The 16,673-nt window shown below is 35.2% G+C and overlaps 1 pseudogene; it reads right to left on the bottom strand.

Moving 5' to 3' along the window:
* Positions 1-9,533: 9,533 nt before the first annotated feature.
* LOC143647692 (survival motor neuron protein-like) lies at positions 9,534-15,875 on the bottom strand (annotated as a pseudogene).
* Between the last annotated feature and the right edge of the window lie 798 nt (positions 15,876-16,673).

Genomic DNA, 16,673 nt, shown 5'->3' on the forward strand with positions numbered 1-16,673 from the left:
TCTTCATTATCCAATAGCATGAGAAACACATGAGAAAGACCACATCAACTGTAGGAAATTAAAAGCTTTACTTTGTTTGCTTGTTTGATATAGTATGAAATTAGATTTTGATCCCATTATAACAGTCTTTAACTCAGAGTTTCCAAAATGCCATGTTGCAAAATCCACAGCCATGGTTGAGGTTCTCCTAGAACCAGGGTTCTACCACGATTGGGGGTGCTATGCAAGGCCAAGGCATTTGAAAGATGCCTACTGTCACTGATATTTGAATACACTTTTGTCTTGCTCAGTTTCCTCAACTTCTTTTTTCTATGCCCTTGTCTAGGTTTTTGGCTGTGTCGGTTATAAATCTTGCTGTTTGTAAGATTTTTCTTTACATCTTTATTTATTTTTCCTTTCCTTTGTTTTATTACTTCTTCCAGCTTACTTTTTATTCCTTTTTATCTTATTATTTGAAATTTATTTTCATATTCTCTATGCTGGTTTAAAACTGTTATGCACCTCAGAAAAGTCATGTTCTTCTAATCCAATCTGATGGAGGAAGGCCTATTGTTGGGTAGGACCTTTAGATTAGGTTCCTTCTATGGAGATGTAACACTGTCCATTCAGGGTTGGTCTTGATCAGCTTTCTGAAGTCCTTTAAGAGAGAGAAACATTTTGGAGAATGCACATAAACAGACATTTGGAGATGCAGGAGGAAAACATCCCAGGAGATGCCAGAAACTGAGAGAGCTGTTTAAAACCAAAATCCCAGAGAGAAGGATAGCAAATGTCACCATGTGCCTACCTATGAGAAGGTATCCTCTCATTGGTGCCTTAATTTAAACATTTTCATGGCCTTCTTAATGGTTCCCTTATTGAGAGGGATGTTTTTAAAAGATTTCTCTGATATCATTTATATGAAATGTTTTTGTTTGTTCTTACTGATTCTTTGAATAGATACTCTTCATTTTTTGTGTGTGTTCTTTTCCTCTGCTTATGTTGTAATATCTTTATCTAGTTTTGCTGTAGATTTCATTCTAATTCTTACTTATTTTTTTATTGAAGTTTGTTCTGTCAGGATCAGCTCTTTACTGAATAATGAGATGAGAAGGAAATATTTCCCAGAATACTTTCTTACCTCATCTACTATGAGCAGATATGTGTACACCATCATCCATTCAGTACTCTGAGCATTTCAATGAATAAGGAAATATGTTTGGACTAATATGTTATTTTCTCATAAGCTTTTATTTTTTATGATCTTGTATTAATGTACTTCTCTTCAGTGGTTCATGTTCCATTCTTGTGGTGCTGATTGCCTCCTTCACTCCCTCACACTTGCAACCTTGTTCTTGTGAATATTTGCTGCTTCCTTATTCAACCTCACTATCTCTGCCAGTCCACAGTGTGGAATAGGGATTACATATTTTTCCATAACTTATTTTAGGTCCTGAAACTTCTCATCTTAAATAGGTGATCAGTTATCAACTATTTAGATTACAGACATTTTAGATTGGTGGTCTTGTATGTATATTAACATATATAGATATGCATAGATACATGTATATAGAGAGATGGTCTAAGTATCATGCCAAAATCAATCTAGCTAGCACTGTCCCTGGCAACTTTTTATGGGTTATGTTTGCAGCTGAGTTGGCTTCTCGTGCTTCATCAAAAATGGAAAATCCTTATTTGAGATTTGTGATTTTATGTGTTAATGTGGGCAGGCTGTAGTTCCTGTTATTTGATGAAGCATTAATCTAAATGTTGTCCTGAATGCATTTTGTAGATCTGATTAATGTCAACAATCAGTTGAATTTAGGCAACAAAATCATGCTTGATAATGTGTGTAGACCTCAAAAAACCAAAATGAGGTTTCCCAGAGAAGAAAAAATCCTGCTTGAGTTTTCAATCTGCCATTTCACTCTATAGATTTCAGATTTGCTAGCCCCAGCAATCAAGTGAGCTAATTCTCATGTATATTGTTTTTGTTTCTCCCAAAAATGTTAATATAAGCTTCAAGCACTTTTTAGTTTCAGAGAGGAGAACTGGTAGAAAGGCTTTACTCTGGCAATTCTAACTGTAAGACCCTTGTACATATATTTAAAAATAAAAACAAGATTTTGGAAAAAATACCTTACCTAAAATGTCTTTTAATTTTCATGGCACTCCAGCTGACATCACAAAGGATGTAATTGTTTAGAAAAATATTATTTTAAAAGACTAAGTGGACAGTCTGGAAGGCCCTGGTTATCCTGAACTATCTGCAGTAAGTCATGGATTTAATATTCCAAATGAGTCCACAGTGCCAAAAAGTGACTGACCTCTGACTCATTCATATGGTAGTCATTTTTACTTAGTTGCTACTCATAAGAAATTCAGTTTTTGACTATATATAAGTATTCTCAGTGATCTAAGAAGCAGAATACCAGGGTCTCAGAGCTCTCGCTTCCTTATGCACTCAAGAAAAATCATGTTTGAATATGCTTACCTGGTCTTTTTATCTCTAGTGAAACAGTGATAAAATGCACAGAAAACATCTCTCATGGGTATATGGAGAGTTAACCTAGGGCTAAGGGTTTAATGACCTCCATAAGAAAACTGCAGACATTTCTATTTCAAGTAATTTCTTTTGAGATTGAACTTAAAGATATGAATTGGAGGAACACAAGCTGCATTTTAATTCAGCATATTTGGATCACTTACTCTTCATATGTAGGGGATATAGACCTACGTTCCTGATGCTACTAGTTTTATTAGAATGAGATGAATTTTTGTAATGTATTCTAGTAATATATTAGAAAACAAATTTTACAATGATCATTCTGCTACTAACTCTAATAAGACTGAGTGTAATAATCTCTCTTCTTCTCTCAAAGATAGAGTATATAAATTCAGGAGGGAGCAAATATTCATATACCAATCATTATTCCATTGTAGTATGACACTCTTTGTAATACAGCACTAATACTTCCACACTTTTAAATTAAGATTTGACTTGATAAATCCCATTTTTATTACTTTGCAGATCATTAAAAAATAAAACTCCATGTGCTAAAGTTTATGACCCCATTTAGAGATAAGGAAATTAAAAGTTCAGAAGTATGAGGAAACTTCCCTAAGATCATATTGTTAACAAGTGGCAGTAGCAGGTGTCTAGATTAACTATAGGCTATAACATAAAGAAGGCTTTTAAATCTTGGAGATTGTTACTAGAAGGACTAATGTAGGAGAATGAAGCTCAATTGAACAAATGTCTCATGAAAGACTTTTGAAAAAATAAGTATGAAAAATAACTAGTTATTTGTCCCGTTTTCTACTGTTAATGGGTGCTACCCAGTTGTATCAAGAATAACATTCTATTTTTAAAGTATACAAGATCTTATTGTTTGAGGGATTTATATATATAATAAGAATATCTCAATGAGTTATAGTAAATTTCAATATCATTAGAAGAAATTAATCTTTATATCTTGCCATTGGGTATAACGGGAGATGAGCCAGGCTACTCACAGTATATGTCGTTAATATGTTTACTCAATATTCATATTAAATTCTCCTTAAAGCATATTCTTTGGCTAACTTTAAATAACTGAAAAGTATATTTAACCTGCCATAGAGTAAGTTAAAGACTCTTGGAGTGAAGTTTTCTCGTTCAATATAATTAAACCTAAGACTAAGTCTGTTCCTCAAACTCTTGACAGGGTATAACATAACTTCTCTGAATTTAGTGGATATTGAGATCATGAAACATATTAACAATGCATAATAATAATAAATCTATATGTGCTGCCACACTTTTATTATATAGCTATAGGTATTAAGTAAAATGAAAAGCTGTAGTTTACAGTCCAACTCTTAAATATGTTCTTTTTCAGACTGAATCATTGTCTCAACTTAATATACTTGGGTTTATTATTCCCCAAAGCCTATTTTTGTTGCTACAACTGTTACAGATGACCATCATCTCTTAAGAATGGCATAAAAAAAAATACAGCAATGAAATAATAGCTGATCTACTTTAAAGTATTTATTCATTGCTGATTTGATAGTTCTCTTAAATCTACCAATGACTAAAAGTGCCATGTCTTAGTAATCTATGGCTGTGTAACATAGGACCTCAAATTTAGCCATTTAAAATAATACACATTTATGATCCTACAGTTTCTGTGGGTCAAAAACCCAGGTGTGGCTTGACTGACAACTCTGGCTTTGGATCTATTAGAAGTCTAGTTATTTCAAGGCTCAACTAGCAAGGATCCTAGTAGATGCCATTGGCAGGATGCAGTTTCTCATGGGTGGTTGGACTAAGGTCTCAATTTCTCACAAGCTGTTCGCTGGAGGCTTCCCTCGGTTCCTTGTCATGTGAACTTTCCAGCAGAGCATCTTACAACAAACCAGAAAGATGGTGAGAGGACCAGAAAGAAAGTACTAGCAAGAGAGAGTGCTGACAAGATGGACAACAGGCTTTTGTATCCTATCACAGAAGGATATCCCATCATTTCTGTCATGTTCTGTTCCTTACAATTAAGTGAATATTTCCACCTCACTCTCAAGGTGAGGGAACTCTACGTGAGAGTAAGTACCTCAAAGGAGGTGGAGCCACTGGGAGCCATTTTTAAAGTTTGGCTATCAGAGGCTGTACATTTATAACTTCCAGCAAAGCAATTTGTTTGCACTTTACCATTTGTTTTCTTTTTTTCTGAATTTTCTTAAATATAAAAAAGCATACAGCAATGTAAATGTAATTAACATTGAGTTTTGTTAATAGGGGAAATTTCAGGGTATATATATATATTATTTTTAATGCAATTTTATTGAACTATATTCACATACCACAGATGAAACCTATATACTTATATGTGTCATTATCAAAGACAAATACTACTGGATTACAGTACAACAATTCCAGGTATTTCTTTTTAGCTATTCTTATACACTAGAAATGAAAAAGACGTATATGTATAATGAGTCAGTACTTATAATCATTTGTTAAATCCTAACTTCTCAGTACCAATTTGTCCCTCTCATTTGATCAGTCTATCAATCTTCAGGAATTTCTGAGCAATGACCATTTTAACTTCTTCATGCTGGAAAGTGGTGTTGACCTTTTGAGGTAGAGGAATAAAACTGGTTGATGTTCTTGGAGAGACTGGTACTTCTAGTTTTCAGGGCTTATCTGGAGCAATCTGGAGGACTTAAGTCTACTTACTAAGAAATATTTTCATAGACTCTTAAATAGAGTCTAGGGTATTCTTTAGGGTTGTCAGGAATGTCGTTGATTGGGGATTGGCATACTTTAGCACTTTGCAATATCTGGCTGAAGCTTGCTTAAGAGTAACTTCCAGAATGAACTCTTGACTCTATTTGAAATCTTGTAGCCACTGAAACTTTATTTCATTTCTTTTCCCCATTTGGTCAAGAAGGCATTCTCAATCCCATGTTGCCAGGTCCAGCTCATCCCTGGGAATTAGGTCCCATGTTGTCAGAGATGCACCCCTGGGAATCATGTCTTGTGTAAGGATGGTGGTATTGAATTGATTTGCAGAGTTAGCTTAGAGAGAGAGGCCACATCTGAGCAACAAAAAGTGTTCTCTGAGGATGACTCTTAGGCATAATTATAGGTAGGCTTAGCTTCACCATTAAAGAAATAAATTTCATAAGGGCAAGCCTCAAGATTAAGGACTTGGCTTATTAAATTGGGAGTCCCTAATGCTTGAGAGAATATCAGGAATTCACCAGGTGGGGAAGTTTAATACGACACATTTTTTCTCCAGTCCCTTAAGGGTACTTTGCAAACACTTTTTAAATTTTCTGCCCCAAATACTCTGGAATGTATTGGGTACTACATTAACTTGTACAGGATTTCAAGTTCTCATTCCCTATTTTAGGTTCCATGTAATTATGTTGTTTAAATAAACTGACACCACTTAAATTAGATAGTATGCTACAGAAAGTTTAAATTTAGGACCAAACAAAGGTCTCTTCCATTGGTCTCACAGAGAAGTTGAAGTTTCAAAATACAGACAATATCACCTTTTATTATGTATTCTGATTTACCTTAGTCCTAACCAGGCCTGTTTCATTCATATCTCTAATTGAAGTTTCTTTTTCAGCTTCTTTAATAGTTGCTAGTATGGCATAATGCTGGCTTTCAGAGTGTCACACAGATACCCAAAGTTCCAAGGAACTACCAGGTTATACCCAAAGAGTACAACATCTCAGACTTTAGAAGTAACAGTTGAAAGTCAGGAGTAGATGTGATTACTATAAGTGTTTACAAGCTAATAACCCTTACAGTAAGCTTTATTGAGCATTCCGTACTCCTTAATCATTGATTTCCCAATTTCTGCCCACTTTCTATATCCAGATTAACTATGCAATCAAATTCAATTCTCAAAGTTTGCTCAATATAGTTAGTTTATATTAGTGAGACTGTACAATATTTGTCCTTTCATTTTTGGCTTATTTCATTCAACATAATGTCCTCAATGTTCATTCACCTAGGTGCATGCCTCATGACTTCATACCTTCCTGCAGTGGCTCAATGTTCCACCATATGTATATGCCACAGTTTGTTCTTCGGTTCATCAGTTGGTATGGTCTTAGGCCACCTCCATCCATTGCAAATCATGAATAATGCTGCCATAAACACAAGACTGCAAATGTCCATTCATGTCCTTCCTTTCAGATCTACCAGGTATATATCTAATAATGAATTGCAGGGTCATACGACAACCCCATACTTAGCCCCCTGTAGAACCACCACACTGCCTTCCAGAGAGATTGCACCATTCTACTTCCCTAGCAACAGTGAACAAGTACATCTCTCTCTCCATATCTTCTCCAGCACTTGTATCTTTCTGTTTATTTTTTTCTGTTTATTTTTAAACAGTTTTATACACACACCATACAATCCATCTGAAGTTACAGTCAATGGCTCCCAGTATAATCACATATTTATGTTCGCACCACCACGGTCTATATTAGAACATTTCCATTTTTTCCATCAAAAAAGAAGATGGGAACAAAAAGAAAAAGAACAACAACAAGAATTCTATACCCACCCCTTATATCCCTCTCTAGCATTGGTATATTGCCTTTATTACACTTAATGAAATAATATTACAGTTATTGTTAAATATAGACCTTAGTTTGCATTCATTGTATTTTTTTCCATATACCATCTTAATGTTAACACCGTTCAATGGTGATATTCATTTGTTCTCCCTCATATAAAAATGCTCTTATATGTGTACATTTAATCACCATCATTGCCCATTCTATATTTTGCTAAGTAATACAGTCCCAGTTTTTATCCTCTATCTTTCCTTCCAGTGTCATACATGTTTATATGTTATTAAAATAAAAAAACTCTTAAAAGCCCATACTACACAGTGAATCCTAATGTAAACCAAGGACATCAGTTATTAGTGTAATTATAATATTGCTTCATCAATTATAACAGTTATCACAATAATACAGAGCATTAATAATAGGGAAAACTGTGTGTGTGAAAGGGATAAATGGAAATTCTGTATTTTCTGCATGATTTTTCTATAAACTTATAAGTTTTCTAATTAAAAAAGAAGGGAAAATAATGAGAAAAAGTGTTAACATGTCGGTCATCTTCAACAAAAAAACAATATTAAATATTTCCTTACTTTCAACAAATAGAAGTGTTTCACTGAATACAAGAGGAAGGGAACTGAGAGAAAATGTAGCATTTGTTTTCAAGACTTGTGGTTCTTACAGAAGGACAAGATTCTGAAACTTGATATTTAAGAATCATGTATGTAATTTTACATGTTACATTATTTTGTGATTTTATTCTTATGCTACATGAAATTTCTAGATTGATTTGGTTTAATCCATCACATAATTATAACATCAAAATAGTGTTTAGTATGTGTATTGGTTTGTTAAAGCTGCCAGAATACAATATTTCAGAGATGGAATGACTTTTAAAAGGATAATTTATTAAGTTACAAGTTTAAGTTCTAAGCCATTAAAATGTCCAAACTAAGGCATCCAGATACCTAGACTCAAGGAACGCCAATCTAGGAAAGCATAAGGTTGGTATTTGCTGGTCCTTTGACTTCTGGTTTCAAACAGCTTCACTGGGTGTGCTTTCTTTCTACATCTTCAAGGGGCTCTGTCTGTGTCAGCTCTGAATCAGCTGTTCTCTAAGTATCTGAACTTCCCCCCAAATGTTTCTTTTTTTAAAGGACTCCAGTAAACTAATCAAGACCCACCTTGAATGGGTGGATTCACATCTCCATTTAATCAAAAGTCCACATTTACAATCGAATAGGTCAATCTCCATGGAAAAATCTAATCAGAGTTTCCACACAAAACAACAGATCTGGTCCCACAAGATCAGATCAGGATTAAAACATAGTTTTTTTGGGTACATAATAGCTTCAAACTGACACAGTATGCTGTAAATAATGCATAGAACAAAAGTGGAGAAAAATTGCTTTCTCTTGGCTTGATCAAAAATTGACTAATACTATAAAAAACACAGCTAAATGTATAGCTGTTAACTTTGGTGGGTTCTTTTTTTTAATGGTAGAAATTTTTATTATGAATAAAATAGAAAAAAACAGTACAATGAACATCCATGTATATACCACTCAGATTCAATAATTAACATTTTGCCATATATGCTTCATGGACATACACACATATACATCTTGTTAAACCATTTTAAACTACATTGGAGATCTTCTAACATTTCACTCCTAAATACTTCAGCATGAAAACTTTATTTCTTTAAAAAGATATTTTCCTACAAACTACAATACTAATCACAGTTCATGTAATTAGCAATAATTATCTAATCTCACTTAAAATCCAGTCCATATTCAAATTTTCACAATGTCCCAGATATTTATATCTGGCTCCAATCCAGGATGCCACATTGCACTTATCTATTCTGTCTTTTAAGTCTCTTTTAATCTAGAATAGTTACTTACTCCACCACCTTTTTTCTTTTATAACACTGATTTTTTTAAGGAAACGAAACCAGTTATTTTCTGGACTGCTCCACATTCTGGCTGTCTCATTGTTTCTTTTGTGAAATAATTTAACCTGTTCCTCTAGCCCCTGTGATTTCCAATAAATGGGAAATTAGATATAAATGCTTGATTAAATTCTGCTTAAGCATTTGCGATCAGAGCACTTCACAAGTAATACACTGTACTTCATATTGAATCACAAATCAGAAAGCTCATCTGGTTGTCTAACTAAAAATTATGCAAAGCTTCATCATTTTTCTGATTCTAGGGATCTCTTTGATTCTAGGGATCTCTTTACTATAAAGATATGTTTTCTCTACACAATTGTTCAGCAAGCATATGGTGAGATGATACTTTGGCACTATGACAGAACTATAGTGGAGATGGGGGTCAACTTTTTATCTAAGTTTTGGCAACAAAATGTTTCAAATTGTTACTACCTTAACATTTCCATTTTAAACATTGTTTTCTGAAAACCACAAAATATATACAAAAATGAAATTCACTCATGCACTGATGCCAGACTTACTCCTAATTGAAATGTGAGCATCTTCTTTCTTTTTGATATTGTTTGAAACCCAGGTAGTAGTTGGTTTGATAGCCACTCGTGTACCAAGAGATAAACAGGCTACCCAAAGCATCAGTATCAGGAGACTCTGGACATATGGGAGACAGAGGGGAAGTTATTGATAGTCCAGAAGGAAGTGGAGGCAGCCAGTGTCATAGGAAGGGGAAGGGGGTGGTCCACTGAATTTTAGGCTTTCCTGGTCCCAGTCCTGATCTTGGCATGGGGTGGGGGGGGTGGTGGTAGAGGCAGAAAAGAGTTCCATGGAGGAGTTTTTGACTTCATGTTGTTTGATTTATTTCCAGGAGACTTGGAGGAGTTTTCATGTTCATCTGTTGAAAGTTGACTCCCATTTTCATTCTTCTGAGCAAAACTATTCTACATTATTTAACACCTTCAAAGATTGGAAAAAGTAAATCAGACAGATTTTGCTTCTCTCTATTTCCATATCCAATATAAACCACAATGCAGGTATCTCTCTTAAAATCAAGTGAAGCAATGGTAGCTGGATAAATGCAGCCATCTTCTGACCAAATGACAGAACATTTGTCACCAACTTTCCACTGTTTCAATGGAGTTGTGATGTTCTCTATTGGCTTCTATTCTTCTTAACAGGTTTTCTTTTAGGTATGTCTTTTTGTCTGAAGCTTCAGAAATGTCACTGTTATTTAGAGCATGCTTAAATGAAACCATAGCTTTATCACAGGCTTTTATCAATGCCATGTCACCCCAAATGCCAGAATCATTGCTCTGCCCTGTGCCCTGCAGGAGCAACACCAAGTCCTCCTGCTCAGGGAGACGTCCCCTTGGCAAGCCTATTGTGCAATCGGGGTGAGAGGCTCTGACCTTTTGAGTCTTTCTTGGGTTCTTAGTATTCCATATATTGTTTACTTCTTGCTTAGCTGTGGTAAGAATAAAGGAGTAAAGTCACAGATTCTATTTTCTTCTTCAAAAGCTCTCCAAACTAATTTATATTAATATATATCCTAATATCCAAATAAATTCAAAATTTTATCACTCCTCATAAACTCTATTGCAAGTACCCTGGTTTAAGATACCACACTCTTTCATACAGATTATCACAATACCATTCTTTTCTCCTTAATTCTACTCTCATGCCTTCCTCCCTACAGTTTGCTCAATAGAACAGCAAGAGTAATCCAGTCAAAATGGAAGTCAAATTTTATCATTTCTCTGTCAAAACTCTTCAGTGCTTTCCCACCTCACTCAAAGTAAAAGCCCAAAACCTTCCAAAGGTCTAACAGCCCTAGAATTAAGGTCCACCATTATCTTTCTGATCTCATCTCCTTATGGTTCTACCCGCCTGATCACTAAGCTTAATAACTCCTGGGTTCCATGCAGTTCTCTCAACACTCCAGGAATGGTCCAGCTTTCCAATGGCTGTTCATTTTGCTTCAAATACAATTCCCCCCGTTCCACTTGACTTGTTCCACCACCTCTTTCTAAGAGAACTGAAAAGTTTTTTCTCAGTCCTGTATAATGGCTCCATTTAAAAATTGAGTAATGGGATGGAAGAAAAAATGTGGAACTATTACCACTGGGGAAACCCCTGAAACTGTGACAAACATTAGGGACACCCAAATCAATGGGCAAGCCCTTGATCTTGAGGCTTACTCTTGTGAAGCTCATGCATGTAGCAGAGAAGCTTAGCCTACCTATAGGTATGCCTAAGAATTACTTCTGGAGAACCTCTTTTGCTGCTCAGATGTGACTTCACTCTTTCTAAGCCCAACTCTGCAGGTGAAACCATTGCCTACCCCCCACCTCCCACCATGAATGGCCATGACATCCAGGAGTGAGAGTCTTCCTGGCCTCTTGGGAGATGATTCCCAGGGATAAGCTTGGCCCTGGCACTGTAGATTCACTAATGCCATTCTGATAAAAAGAGGGAAAAGAAGTGTAACAACTAAGCTTTCAGAGACTGAGAAAGTTCAAATAGAGTCAAGAGGCTACTCTGGAAGTCACTCTTATGCACACTTCAGTTAAACATTGCTACCTATCATAACTTGCCAAACCCCAACCAAAACCATTCCTGCCAATCCTAAAGAACATCTAGGGCATTGTATAAGATGCTACAAAGTTTCCATGCACTAGGGTAACTTTCCAGAAATCTACAACCTCCAGACGGATACTGGGACCAGATAAGTCCTGAGAGGTGAGGTGCCAGCCCTTCCAGGACATCAGCTAGTTCCATCCCCCTATCCCATATTATTGACAGCCCCTTACAACGTGAAAATGTCACAATGTGTGTAACCCAAATATACCTAAAGAGTGAGAAAAAGATCAGAGGAGTTATACAGAGAAGGTTGACTTTAACAAATGAGCATGACTGCTGAATCATTTTATTGGTATTTTAGTCTCCAGTATCTTAGAGCAGCTAGAAGCAAACACCTAAAATTGTGAAATTGTAATGCATACTACACTCTGAAATCTGATCTACAACTAATCGTCACAATGTGCTTTGAAATGTGTTGACTTTTTTTTTGTTATTTTTCACCAAAAAGAAAAAAAAGTTGCAAGCGAAAAAAAAAAAAATTGAATACCACATTCACTTGACTTTCTCTATCAACACTCTCTTTCCTTTCTCCCCTCTAATGTTCAAGCATCAATTAATAATTTTGTTTAATTTTCTGTTTCTCTCCTCTGATTGTAAGCTCCACGAAAGCAGAACTTCTATTTTTTTTTTTTACCTACTGACTAGAACTGTGCCTTGCACATTCTATAGTTGGTGTTCAAGAAATATTTATTGAATGAAAGACCTATTTTTCCCTTCCAGAAAAAAAATTGGATTCAAACCCACCTTGTCCTACCTCCTGCACAGACAATTTGCATTTCTTTTTTTATTTATAACAGCGTGGTCGACAGGCTCCTTTACTTTATCATTATTGATTAAGTGTTCAGGCTTAAGGGTTAGAGAGTCTTGAGTTTGAATATAGGCTCTCTTATACAAATGTTAAATGAATTAAGTAACTTGTTTTCCCTGAGATATCTTACTTTCAACACGTAGAAATAAGAATCTCTATAATTAAATGTTTTATTTTATATTTAGTAATTGTGTCTCTTGACTCATAAGTAGGCATTCATTTTGAAGGCCAAGGTTTAATTTTTTATTAGATTTACACAATAATTTATACATAGTTAATTACATTATATTGTCTTACCTTGTATTTTCCTCTTTTCTAATTTATGCAAAAGAGCACATCTTTTCTATTATACAGGTTGGAATAGGATTTTCTTCTTCTTTTTGTTCATTTCATTCCTTTCTGAGATTTTCCATCAGCAAATGACAGGCAGGATTCCTCACAAGTTGCTTATTTTTGAAGATCTCTCAGTCTGCATTACATCTTGCTTGAATCGCCCAACTCAAGCTATTTGTCCTTTGATTGGTGCCTTAGGAAAGGGGCTCTGGGAAAAATTGGGTCAAATCTAACAACGTGAAATATAATCAAAATATATTTAGGTACCAAACCCTACTTATGTTCTATGGATAGAAGTTTATGACAGAAGATATAATTTGACCCTTGTGATTTCAAATTGACAAGAAAAGACAATATGATGTGGCTTCAAAACAAACAAATACAAACAAACCAAAAAGCTAAGTTTGAGCTTAGATTACCTTAATGGCGGTAAAGAACATAGAATGCAAACAATGAATGACAAAATTATATTCTCTTCTACATAAATCAGTATTTATTTTGTAAGTTTTGTGTCCTAAGAAGGCTTCTAACCTAGAGAAAGTTGGAAAGAAGAGATTTTAACCACTGAAAGGGCTGCTTGGAAACCTTGTGGGGGAGGTGAAGGAGAGTTTGGGTTAGAGACAGCAAAGAATATATTAAAAATTGTCTCCATGTGGTGTTGTAGGGAAGTGGATTTAGAAGTTCTGTATTACATGAAGCATTTCAGAGAGCAATGTAGGAAATTAAAGGTTTTAGTTTTGATAAAAAAATATAGACCTTTTAACAGCAAAATCTATTTGAAAATGGAATGTGCTGCTCAGTGAGGAAATGGATTCTGCATTATAAGAATGGCCAAGTAGAAGTTCAGATGTTCAAATGTTAAGTGAGGTCTGAAGTTTGATGATTTTTAGTTTCCTTGAAATCCTGTACTTCCATTTTTCTTAAAGAGAGAGAAGCAATACAGTGGATGAAGAACCGAAGTCATGTTTAATATGGATATTGCATTTATTTAATATGCTAAAGAAACTCACTGAAATCTATATTCTCCTTACTATCCTAGGAGGGACAATGTCCAAAAGCCAATAAAACTTAAAAAGTTGATGACAATAGAGTAAAATATATAGGCACCAGGAGTGTTTGTAATTTAGGAAACAGTAAAAAAATAAATCAAGCTGCTAAAGAAGTCAGGACTCAAATTTCCAAATAATAAACTCAAGCTGAGAGAAGTCCTGGCTTCTGTTATATTGTATAAGTACTTAAGAGAGGTTGTTGTTCACTGTGACCTTCAGACAATCTGGACAAAGAAAAGGCAAGAACAGTCTGTATCCTGGTATAAATCAACACTCAGTATGTTGTGCTGTCTAAAAAGGCGGAACTGAAGGAGGTAGGGTATTAAAAGAAAAAGTCATTAGGCTCATATGGGAAAAGTTCCAGCTGTGTATTTCTTAAGATGGTATCAATGGGCTGACTGTGAAATGCTTCAAACACACAGGATTTAAATGGTGATATTTTAGGACCACATATTCACTGACCTTGAAAGTTTTAATGAGAAAAGCAAGAACAACTAACTAGTCTCTCAGCATGACCAGGCATTTCTGGAATATTCTCTCTAGTCATCGGTGCCCAGGTCTTTGGTTTTTAAGGTCACATTGTCACAGAAATATGTAATATCATCATCTCTCTTTCTGGTTACAGTTACTTGATAAAAGAAGGAACCAGAAAAACACAAATGGGGTAGCAAAAGAAGTTTTTATCCCATGATAAAAACAAGAGATCTTTTTATATCTGTTTAAAGAATTTACATTATTGAGGAGGCTTAAATCAGAGACACATAATTGAATTTCACTTGCAACACACCCAGCATAAAGTGTAGAGCTCTTAAATGAAATATGTCCTGAGTAGAGTGCTGGTTTGAATTTGTTATGTATCCCAGAAAAGCCATGTTCTTTTAATTCTAATCCAATCTTGTGGGGACAGCCCAACTGGAGGGTGGGAGCTCTTGATTAGATTGTTTCCATGGAGATGTGCCTCAGCCAGTTGTAGGTGGGACTTTTGAAAAGATTATTTCCATGGAGATGTGATCCTGCCCATTCAAGGTAGATCTTAATTAGTGTACTGGAGTCCTTAAAAAATCTGACACAGAGAGCAAGAGAGTCAGAACCTACACCAAGATCAGAAAGTTCAGATGCTGAGAGACAGACACTGGAACCAGCAGCTGAGAGCAATGAAACCTGTGAGTAAAGGGCCAGCAGGCATACCCATGTGCCTTCTCATGTGACAGGAACCTGGATGCTGCCTTGCCTCTGAGAAAGTATCCTCTTGGTGTCCTTAATGTGAATATTTTCATAAGCTTAGAATAGTAACTTGTAACTTAATAAATTCCCTTTATAAAAGCCAGTCCATTTCTGGTACATTGCATTTTAGCAACTTCAGCAAGCCAAAACAAGTATCATCCCTTTCTCTTTGTGAAACAGTCCTCTATTATTTTGCATTTCATTATGAGATGATAACTCTGAGTAGTGATAATGTGTTTTCCTTTTAATCATAAGAATGTTTTTCTTCATCTACCCTTATTTCATATGTAGGATTTGTATTACTTTGACAAGTCATATATTAATGCTGGACTTTGTGGAAGAAAGGAGAAAATGAAAGCAAGATCTTTGTTTTCACGACATTGGAAGTAGTAGATCCACCAAAGATTTCTCAATATGAGATAATTTGTCTAAAGTCCATAATAAAGTGGAATTATCAGATATGATCATTAGAAAAACAATCCAGGATTGATATGTTAAAGTGTGCATTTGCTTAAATCTCCCTGAATCTTTCTTGATAATGCATTTATCAGTTGCATTCAATATATATTCAACATGAATTCAATATGAATTGTTGTTCCAGCAAGATAAGAAAATGAGAAAATATTACTATATCAGAATGCATTTTTAATACCTTTGTGGACATATATCTTTGCTCTGGATATATGATGTATCAACTTTTTCCACAGTGTCAGTAAATACCATAAGACTAGGGAAGCAGGTAGGTCCTTGCCTTCTTTATATTATTCCAGTGTATTCAGGAACCATTACCACTAACAAACATACTGAGCTGTGTCATGATTGCCTACTAAGTGCAAAGGAATACTGCAGAACAGCTTCCAGAATAACATTAGTGTGGAGGGCAGCCCACTTCAATTCTTGAGAGCAATATAACCCATGTGTTTCAAGCAAATGACACTCCAAGGAAAGCAATAAACTTCCAGGCACTCTATTCACTGAAATAGATATGGCTCATTGCTGATGAAATGCTCATGTTTTTTCTCTTGAATCATTTAACTCAGCTTTGTAGAGGCATATTTATTTCTGGTACTGAATCTAAGATTAAGCAATATCCAACAGATGCCAAGCTAATTTATGCTGAGTTAAGATTAAACATCTAATAGGAAAACAATCAATGCTATGTGAATGATAGAAGTTGAAGCTATCACCCCCATAGGTACCTGCAAGCCAGATATATAGCATACAAACCCAGGTGATAAGAACTTTGTGAGTCTCTGAGAGTTCAAACTAAACCCCTTGCTTAAACCAAGAACCACAATGTTTTTATTTCATTGAAAACTTTCTAAAAACTTCTTATGCTAGCCAGAAAAATTTATTACAAAGTGCCCTACATATCCTGGACCATTGGTGGAAAGGGTTCTCTGGAAATATATAGCATTAATTTTGCAACATTCCACTGGTTAAAGTAACTTGCAAATCCACCCAAGATTCAGTAGGAGACTAATGAATTGCCTCTCTTGGTGTAGCAGTACCATGCTCATGCAAGAAAGACAGTAAGTGGATTGCAACTCATCTTCGCAGACTATCTATCAACATATGTAAATTTTTAAAGAAAACAATTTTGTGATATATGTTT

This window comes from Tamandua tetradactyla, chromosome 10, assembly GCF_023851605.1.
Source record: "Tamandua tetradactyla isolate mTamTet1 chromosome 10, mTamTet1.pri, whole genome shotgun sequence".
NCBI lineage: Eukaryota > Metazoa > Chordata > Mammalia > Pilosa > Myrmecophagidae > Tamandua > Tamandua tetradactyla.